The sequence below is a fragment of the Aquarana catesbeiana genome, linkage group LG10 (genome assembly GCF_042186555.1).
Source record: "Aquarana catesbeiana isolate 2022-GZ linkage group LG10, ASM4218655v1, whole genome shotgun sequence".
NCBI classification, from domain to species: domain Eukaryota; kingdom Metazoa; phylum Chordata; class Amphibia; order Anura; family Ranidae; genus Aquarana; species Aquarana catesbeiana.
The window spans coordinates 162,884,148-162,892,866 of NC_133333.1; the positions used below are offsets into that span (position 1 = coordinate 162,884,148).

Genomic DNA, 8,719 nt, shown 5'->3' on the forward strand with positions numbered 1-8,719 from the left:
ATGGGGAACTGCGTCAAATGCTTTTGCAAAATCCAGATACACCACGTCTACGGGCCTTCCTTTATCTAGATGGCAACTCACCTCCTCATAGAAGGTTAATAGATTGGTTTGGCAAGAACGATTCTTCATGAATCCATGCTGATTACTGCTAATGATACCGTTCTTATTACTAAAATCTTGTATATAGTCCCTTATCATCCCCTCCAAGAGTTTACATACTATTGATGTTAGGCTAACTGGTCTGTAATTCCCAGGGATGTATTTTGGGCCCTTTTTAAATATTGGTGCTACATTGGCTTTTCTCCAATCAGCTGGTACCATTCCAGTCAGTAGACTATCTGTAAAAATTAGGAACAACGGTCTGGCAATCACTTGACTGGGTTCCCTAAGTACCCTCGGATGCAAGCCATCTGGTCCCGGTGATTTAAGTTTCTCAAGTCTAATTTTAATTCTGTCCTCTGTTAACCATGGAGGTGCTTCCTGTGTTGTGTCATGAGGATAAACACTGCAGTTTTGGTTACTGAAGCCCCCCGATTCACTTGTGAAGACTGAGGAGAAGAATAAATTCAGTACCTTCGCCATCTCCCCATCCTTTGTAACCAGATGTCCTTCCTCATTCTTTATGGGGCCAATATGGTCTGTCCTCCCTTCTTTACTGTTTACATACTTAAAGAATTTCTTGGGATTTTTTTTGCTCTCCTCCGCTATGTGTCTTTCATTTTCTATCTTAGCTGTCCTAATTGCACCCTTACATTTCTTGTTGCATTCTTTATAAAGTCTGAATGCTGAGGATGATCCCTCAACCTTGTATTTTTTGAAGGCCTTCTCCTTTGCTTTTATATGCATTTTTACATTGGAGTTAAGCCATCCAGGACTTTTGTTCGCTCTTTTAAATTTATTACCCAATGGGATACATTGGCTAATGCCCTTATTTAATATGCTCTTAAAGTAAACCCATCTCTCCTCCGTATTCTTTGTTCCTAATATTTTATCCCAATTTATGCCTTTTAGCAAGGTTTGTAGTTTAGGGACGTTGGCTCTTTTGAAATTCAGTGTCTTTGTATTCTCTTTATGTTACCTATTTGTGTGATTTAAACTGAAACTAATTGACCTGTGATCGCTGTTACCTAAATTGCCCCGTATTTCCACATCCGTGATCAGGTCTGTATTGTTGGTAATCAGTAGATCCAGTAATGTTTTATTTCTAGTTGGTGCATCTACCATCTGACCCATAAAATTGTCCTGCAAGACATTAAGGAACTGGCGAGCCTTAAATGAATGCGCGGTTCCCTCCGCACAGTCTATGTCTGGATAATTAAAATCCCCCATTATGATAACACTTCCCATCCTTGCTGCTAATCCAATTTGTGATAGGAGATCCGTCTCCACTTCCTCCCTCAGGTTAGGGGGCCAATAGCATACTCCCAGTATTATTTTCCCTTTAGCTTCATCCCTTTGGAGCTCTACCCATAAGGATTCCACCTCCTCTCTAGCTCCCTCAGTGATGTCATCTCTCACATTCACTTGTACATTATTCTCGATATATAGGCATACCCCTCCCCCTTTTTTACCCTCTCTATCCTTGCGGTATAGGGTATAGCCTTGAATGTTTGCCAGCCAATCATGAGAGCTGTTGAACCAGGTCTCTGAAATTCCCACAAAATCCAAATCCTCCTCGTACAACAGTATCTCTAGTTCACCCATCTTGTCTGCCATGCTCCTGGCATTGGTGAACATGCCACATAGTTTAGACCGGTCACATATTGTCCTCATATTGGGTGTTTCGAGATTGCAACTAGGACTTACTACTATACTCACCTTGTGTTTTTGTGCTTTGGTTGACCTACCACTAATGCCCCCAATACTACCCTCTGGAATATCTTCCACACTGGCTATCTCTGCCTCTGGACCCTCCCCCCCATCGCCTAGTTTAAAAACCCCTCTAAAATTGTATCAAAAATTGTAATTACACGCCCCTGTTAAACAGGGGCAGAAAAATTGGGCCTTAGGCACTGGTGCTGGTGCCACAACACTGCAACCCCTCACGGATACTCTAGTTGGAACGCAGAAACAAGCCCTGCTGCAAAGTATTGCATCAAAAATTGTAATTACATGCCCCTGTTAAACAGGGGCTGAACAATTGGGCCTTAGGCACTGGTGGTGGCGCACAGAACCAAAAATGTTCTTACAAGCTATCAGCATGATCATTGAGGAGGAAGAGGATAATTACTCAGGATAGTCAGTCAGCATCAGCATAGGAAGTCTTTAAAGCGATCCGACATTTAAAAAAAAAATATCCGGTTACATCAGCATCAGGTGCTTGGTAGCTGGTGGTGATCCAAGACTGATTCATTTTTATGAAGGTCAGTCGATCGACCGAGTCGGTGGACAGATGCACCCTGTGATCGGTTACAAAGCCTCCAGCAGCACTGAATGTGCGTTCCGAAAGAACGCTGGATGCAGGACAGGCCAGTAGCTCAATTGCATACTGTGCAAGCTCTGGCCAGTGATCCATCCTCAAGACCCAGTAACCCAGAGGATTTTCGGTGGGAAAGGTGTCCAAGTCAGATCTTGCTCCTTGGTATTCCTGCACCATGTAAAACAGACGCTGGCGATGGTTGCTGGAACCGATCATACCTTGGGGCTACGGACCAAAAAATTGTCTGAACGTATCGGTCAGATGGCCGCCTTCTCCACTGCCCCTTCTTTGACTGACCGAAGCCTCAGCAACACGTTGTCCAGAAACAGGAGTTTGTAACCTCCCAGTCTCTGGGAACGCTTTGCACAGACCTTTCTGCAAGGCCTCCTGAAGATGTTTCATCCTCTGCTCCCTCTGCGATGGCAAGATAAGGTCCACAACCTTACCCTTGTAACATGGATCAAGGAGGTTTGCCAGCCAGTATTGGTTCTTCTCCTTGATACCAGGAATATGAGGATCCTTACGCAGGCTTTGCAGGATCAGGGAGGCCATGCAGCGTAGGTTTGCTAAGGCATTCGGTCCGGAGTCCTCTGGGTCACTAAGGACGACATGGTCCACAGCCACCTCCTCCCAGCCACGTACAAGTCCATGTGTTTCTTGGGACTGATCCCTTAAAGACTGCTGCTGATGCTAAGTGCCAGGCTCCACCTCCACACTGACACAATCCTCCTCCTCCTCGTCCTTGTCCTCTTCCTGTGTGATCGGCGGGCACGCAGGAACACTGTCTGGATAAGGGGGCCTTGAGAGCTAAGGAAGTCCTCCTCTTCCTGCCTCTGTTCTGCCTCAAGTGCCCTGTCCATTATTCCACGCAGCGTGTGCTCCAACAGGTGGACAAGGGGGACAGTGTCACTGATGCATGCACTGTCACTGCTCACCATCCTCGTGGCCTCCTCAAATGGTGACAGGACAGTGCATGCATCCCTGATCATGGCCCACTGGCGTGGGGAAAAAAAACAATCTCCCCTGTCCTGGTGCCATAGTCGCACAGGTACTCATTGATGGCCCTCTGCTGCATGTGCAGCCACTGCAGCATGGCCAACGTTGAGTTCCACCTGGAGGGCATGTCACAGATTAGGCGGTTCTTGGGCAGGTTAAACTCCTTTTGGAGGTCTGCCAGCCGAGCACTGGCATTATATGACCGGCGGAAATGCACACAGACTTTCCTGGCCTGCCTCAGGACATCCTGTAAGCCCGGGTACCTGCCCAAGAACCGCTGCACCACCAAGTTAAGGACGTGAGATAAACAGGGCACATGGGTCATTTGTCCCTGTCGGAGGGCAGAGAGGAGGTTGGTGCCATTGTCGCAAACCACCATTCCTGCCTTAAGTTGGCGTGGCGTCAACCACCTCTGAACCTGCCCCTGCAGAGCTGACAGAACCATTGCCCCAGTGTGGCTCCTGTCCCCCAAGCACACCAGCTCAAAGGGGTCTGACCCGGAGTAGCGAACAGAAAAGGTATGCCACATCCCAAAATATAGAAAAACGAACAATGGGTTCCCCAGAGGTGGGATTTTTAAGGCATTACCAAAAAACGTTCATAGTATGTATGAAAAAAGAAAATTTTATTACAAAATACACACACATAATACAAAAATATACCAAGTGACAAAATCAACTCAAGCATAAAAAATACATAGATACGAATGCATCAAGGACAGCATGTGGGGGACAGAAAATAATCACAATGGACAAACAGTTAAGCATAGGATGGGGTAGGTCTCACTAAACCGACGCGTTTCGGAAAGTCCTTCGTCAGGGTTTGACAAGTGAGGTTTATCATCTGTTTAATATTACAGAAGCAAAAAACATAGAGTAGTTAGCATTACATATACATGTGACATAATATGTCCCCCATACCTCATATGTGAGAGTGAACTCACTTACCCAATGCACGTGTTACAAAAAGATTCAAAGCAAATAATCAGCTCTGCTGTGGTATCCCAGGCCATGTGTAATTCCAGGTGATCCAATTGTGAGTAGATGGAGTACTAGAAGAGGTTCATGTGGAGGACACCATTTCCCTAGATGCTGAGACACGTCACGTCCAAATTAGGGCGCAACGTCTGTGCATGGGCTGGGGTCCACAGAAATCTTCGGACCTAAGACCAAGCAAACAGTATCATGAGGAGTGGCAAAGAGTTGGGGGTGAACACCCCCATCAGACTGGTACAGAGAACCTGTCAATGTGTAAAGGCTAATGGTCAAAGAGAAACATACCTGGGATCTGGAGCCACAAATAACACCTACAAGGTGTACCGTAGGGGGAGGGGAGGAGGGCACGGAGGGTACCTTGCTGACCATCAGACAGACATCATAAAAGAGATCTGGTGTTGGGAGAGAGAGGGAGGTCTTTTTTTATTTTTTAAAAAAAAAAAAAAAAAAAAAAAAGGTAATGCAAAAAGTATATATATATGGGTTGTGGTATATATAACCACATCACATATGAGCAAATAATCAAAAGGGTAAAAAGCTCCCCAAATAATCAGAGGAGTGAAAAGCTCCCCAGTAATACCCCCAGTCCAACAGGTAACTTACTTTAGCAGCTAGGAGCCCAGCATGAGTGCAGCATCCTCCTCCGATCACAAGATCCGAGTGGATGAGCTCAGCTATTTATCTCCACTGAAAGTGAGGCCAGCTGATTGCAACAGCAAGCAGCTGTGTGCATCGTGTCCACCCTGGACTCCCTCCTCCCATTCGGCTCCAGCTGACAGGGGATCCGCCCCTGGGCAGATCTCCTGTCATCCTGGTCCAATAGTGGGCCCCCTGGGAGTGGACCGCGCCACGCCCCCCCAAAGGAACGAATGACGCCGGTCCTGACCCCACACCGCGCACGCGCACCAGTAACACTGGAGCGCATCGTCGCGGCTGACGTCACGGCGCCGCGTCCCGGAGGCGCGCGCCGCCGTTCACTCCCACCAGCACGGGAAGCCAGGACCGGAGTCAGCTGACGCTGAACCCGATCTGGACAGGGGGAACACAATCCGTTCCCCTAGTGTGTCCCGGAGGGGGACAGCCTTACCGTGCTGGGTCCACGCACAGTGACAGCAAGGGGCGGTGCCTGAAAAAAAGAACACACATGCCAACAACAATAAAAAAGGCTGCAGGCCTGCACTCTCATGCAAACCATGGTCGTACGAGCACACTGGATACCAACTAGTGCCACTAAGGCGTGGGAGAACACAGCAGAGCCCTAAAATGGGGAGAAAAACCAATGAAAAGAGCCTAGAGCTCTGGAGCAAATAAATAAATAAAAGGGGAACAAAACCCGATATTCCAGCGTGCCTGGGGCATGATAAACAGAGCAGGGGATAACCCCGATGTCCTGCCACACCCGAAACCTGGACATACAGGTAGGCCCCTATCACCTCGAGCCCCAAAGTGGGTTCCTACTTTGGACATAGCGTACGGGCAAATAAAGCCTAAAAGTTGTAAAGGCATAAATAGGGGCAGGTCAAGGGCCTAGAGTCAGATAACCTGCAAATCGTATGGCAGGACCTGGGGCGTGCAAACAGCCACGGACTCAAGAAAGGATCTATCTTTCCATACTCCCAGAGTCAAAACCCTCCAAGAAGGGCTTGAAACAAGTGGAGTCATTGAGTCCAGGGGGTCTGGTCGCCTGTAAATTGTAGATCCACCTCAGTTCGAGTTGGAGGAGATCCTTGTTCCAATCTCCTCCTCTCCAACCTGGGTGGACCCGATCCAAGATCAAAAATTTGATTCTTGGGAATTCTCCCTGGTGAACCAGGGCCGTATGTCTCCCCAGTGGTAAGTCGGGGTCACATGTCTGCATGCTTCTGATGTGGCGGTATGCCCTATGCCAGAATTCCAATTTGGTTTTTCCGACATAGAAACATCCACAATCACACCAGAGCATGTAGACCACTCCCTTCGTCTTGCAGTTGGCGAAGTGTTTGGGCCTAAAAACGCTACCGTTGGGTAACGTGGGGTTTTTTGTAGTAAACATGAATCTACAGTATCCACAGGCTCCACACATGAAGGTGCCCCTATACTTACAATGCTGGGCAAACTTGGCATCCCTAAATTCGCTTCTCACCAGTCTGGAGGATAGAGAGGTGGCCCTCCTAAAGGTAAAGAGGGGGCTTTCAGGGAGAAGTCTCTGTAGGTTAGGGTCCATAGTGAGAATGTGCCAATACTTGGACACAATTCTCTTGATTTCAATATGTTGGTTACAATATTTGGTGATAATACGTAGAGACTTGTCCTGACTTTTGTTTTTTTGTGAGTAGATCAAGGTCTGCCTGGTGTGTGTGATGGCCCGTTTGTAGGCTTTTTTGAGGGAGGTGCGTGAGTAACCTCTCTCAAGGAGTCTCGCACGCAGGTTATTGGCCTCTATCTTGAAAGTCGCTTCGTCGGTGCAGTTTCTACGCACCCTCAAATATTGGCTGTAGGGTATTGATTTAATGAGACTGGGTGGATGAAAGCTAGAGGCATGCAGGATGGTGTTCCCAGCAGTGGCCTTCCGAAAAAGGCCACTGCTGAGTCCACCATCCCCGTCCCTATAAACCATGACATCCAAGAATGCGATCTCCCTGCGACTTGATGCCATGGTAAAATTCAGATTGAAGCGATTTTTATTCATGTGCAGAAGGCATGATTGCAGCAGCTCTATAGGGCCGTCCCAAATGGTGAAAATGTCGTCGATGTATCTGAACCACAACAAGAAGTGGTTCGTATACATCGACGAGTCTTCATCACTGAGAAAGGTGGTTTCCCACTCCCCCAGGTACAGGTTGGCGTAGGATGGGGCACAACACGTCCCCATCGCCACCCCCTGCACCTGGAGGAAGTGGGAACCATCAAAAGAAAAAACATTGTGGTATAAGATATATTCCAACAGTTTTAATATAAAGTCATTGTAGGTCCAGTCTCCATCCTGTCTCTGAAAGATAGCCTTTTTAACAGCTCTCAGTCCACCTGCATGGGGAATGGAGCTGTACAGAGCCTCTACGTCAATCGTCACTAAATATGCATTCTCTGGTATAGTAAGATTGTCTATGATCTTCAAAAAATGTATGGTGTCTTTTACATATGAGCGTAAACTCGTGACGTGAGGTTTGAGGTATTCGTCTATCAGACGACTTGCGTGTTCACTAATGGACCCTCTACCTGAGACAATTGGTCTCCCTGTGGGATTCTGGCTGTCTTTATGGATTTTTGGTAGTGAATAGAAGGTTGGTACAATAGGGAATTTCACCCTAATGTACTCCCAAACCGTCTTGTTGATGACTTTGTTATTATATGCAGTGTCCACTAGAGAGTAATATTCCTGGTGGAACCTGTTGATAAGATCCCTGGAAATTTGTTTGTACCAGTTCTTGTTCATAAGTATTTTATGGCACATTGAGATGTATTGAGCATTGTCCATCAGGACAATGTTCCCCCCCTTGTCCGAGGGCTTGATGACTATAGATTTATTGTCCCCAAGTTGCTTGAGTGCCTGTCTGTCAGCCAGGTTAGTATTGGTCCGTCCAGGGGTGTGAATACGCAGCCTCTCAATATCTTTATGGACCAGTTTAAGGAACGTAGAGATGTTTGGGTTGGAACTAGGGGGTGGGAACTGGACTGATTTCTTTTTAAGTTTAGACCCCTGGGCCGACTTCTGAGCCGGCTCCTCCCTGTTGGATGAGGGAAGGGAAAGTACAGATGGTAAGTCAATACGGTCAATGAGATCAGTCGTGTCGCTCTCTTCCAAGAGCGACACCAGCTGCTCGATGGCCCGGTTTTCTTGGGGTGTGAGGTCTATGGATCCCTGGGGTTTGTGATACATGTTTTTTAACATTAATTTGCGTGCGAACAGTTCGAGGTCCTTGACGACCTCGAATCTGTCCATGTTCTCATTGGGGCAGAACCCCAGGCCCACCAGCTCAAGCACCGCTTGACATCTTTTGGCCTGCATACTTGCGTAGCCCCTTGAACGGCTACGGAGCACCGCTGGTTCCGAGGACAAAGCACAGTAAGAGGCCATGGAGGAAGAAGAAGAGGAGGGGGTGGAGGAGAGAGGTGTGTCACAATCTTTAGTAGTGGCATTTTGGAGGCGTGGTGGCGGAACAACCTCCAACACTACTGCACCTTGTCCTGCATCCTTCCCAGCTGCCAGCAGAGTCACCCAATGCGCTGTGAAACTTAGGTAACGTCCCTGTCCATGCCTGCTGGACCATGAGTCAGTGGTAATATGAACCTTACCACTGACCGCCCTGTCCAGCGAGGCCAAGACATTGCC

The 8,719-nt window shown here is 47.7% G+C and overlaps 1 long non-coding RNA gene across 1 annotated transcript; it reads right to left on the minus strand.

Moving 5' to 3' along the window:
* Positions 1 to 4,023: 4,023 nt before the first annotated feature.
* On the minus strand, positions 4,024 to 4,849 carry LOC141110082 (uncharacterized). Its single transcript, XR_012236237.1, has 3 exons — positions 4,696 to 4,849; positions 4,363 to 4,577; positions 4,024 to 4,258 (listed from the first exon to the last, which is right to left on the minus strand). It is a non-coding gene; the product is annotated as an uncharacterized lncRNA (long non-coding RNA).
* Positions 4,850 to 8,719: the final 3,870 nt, after the last annotated feature.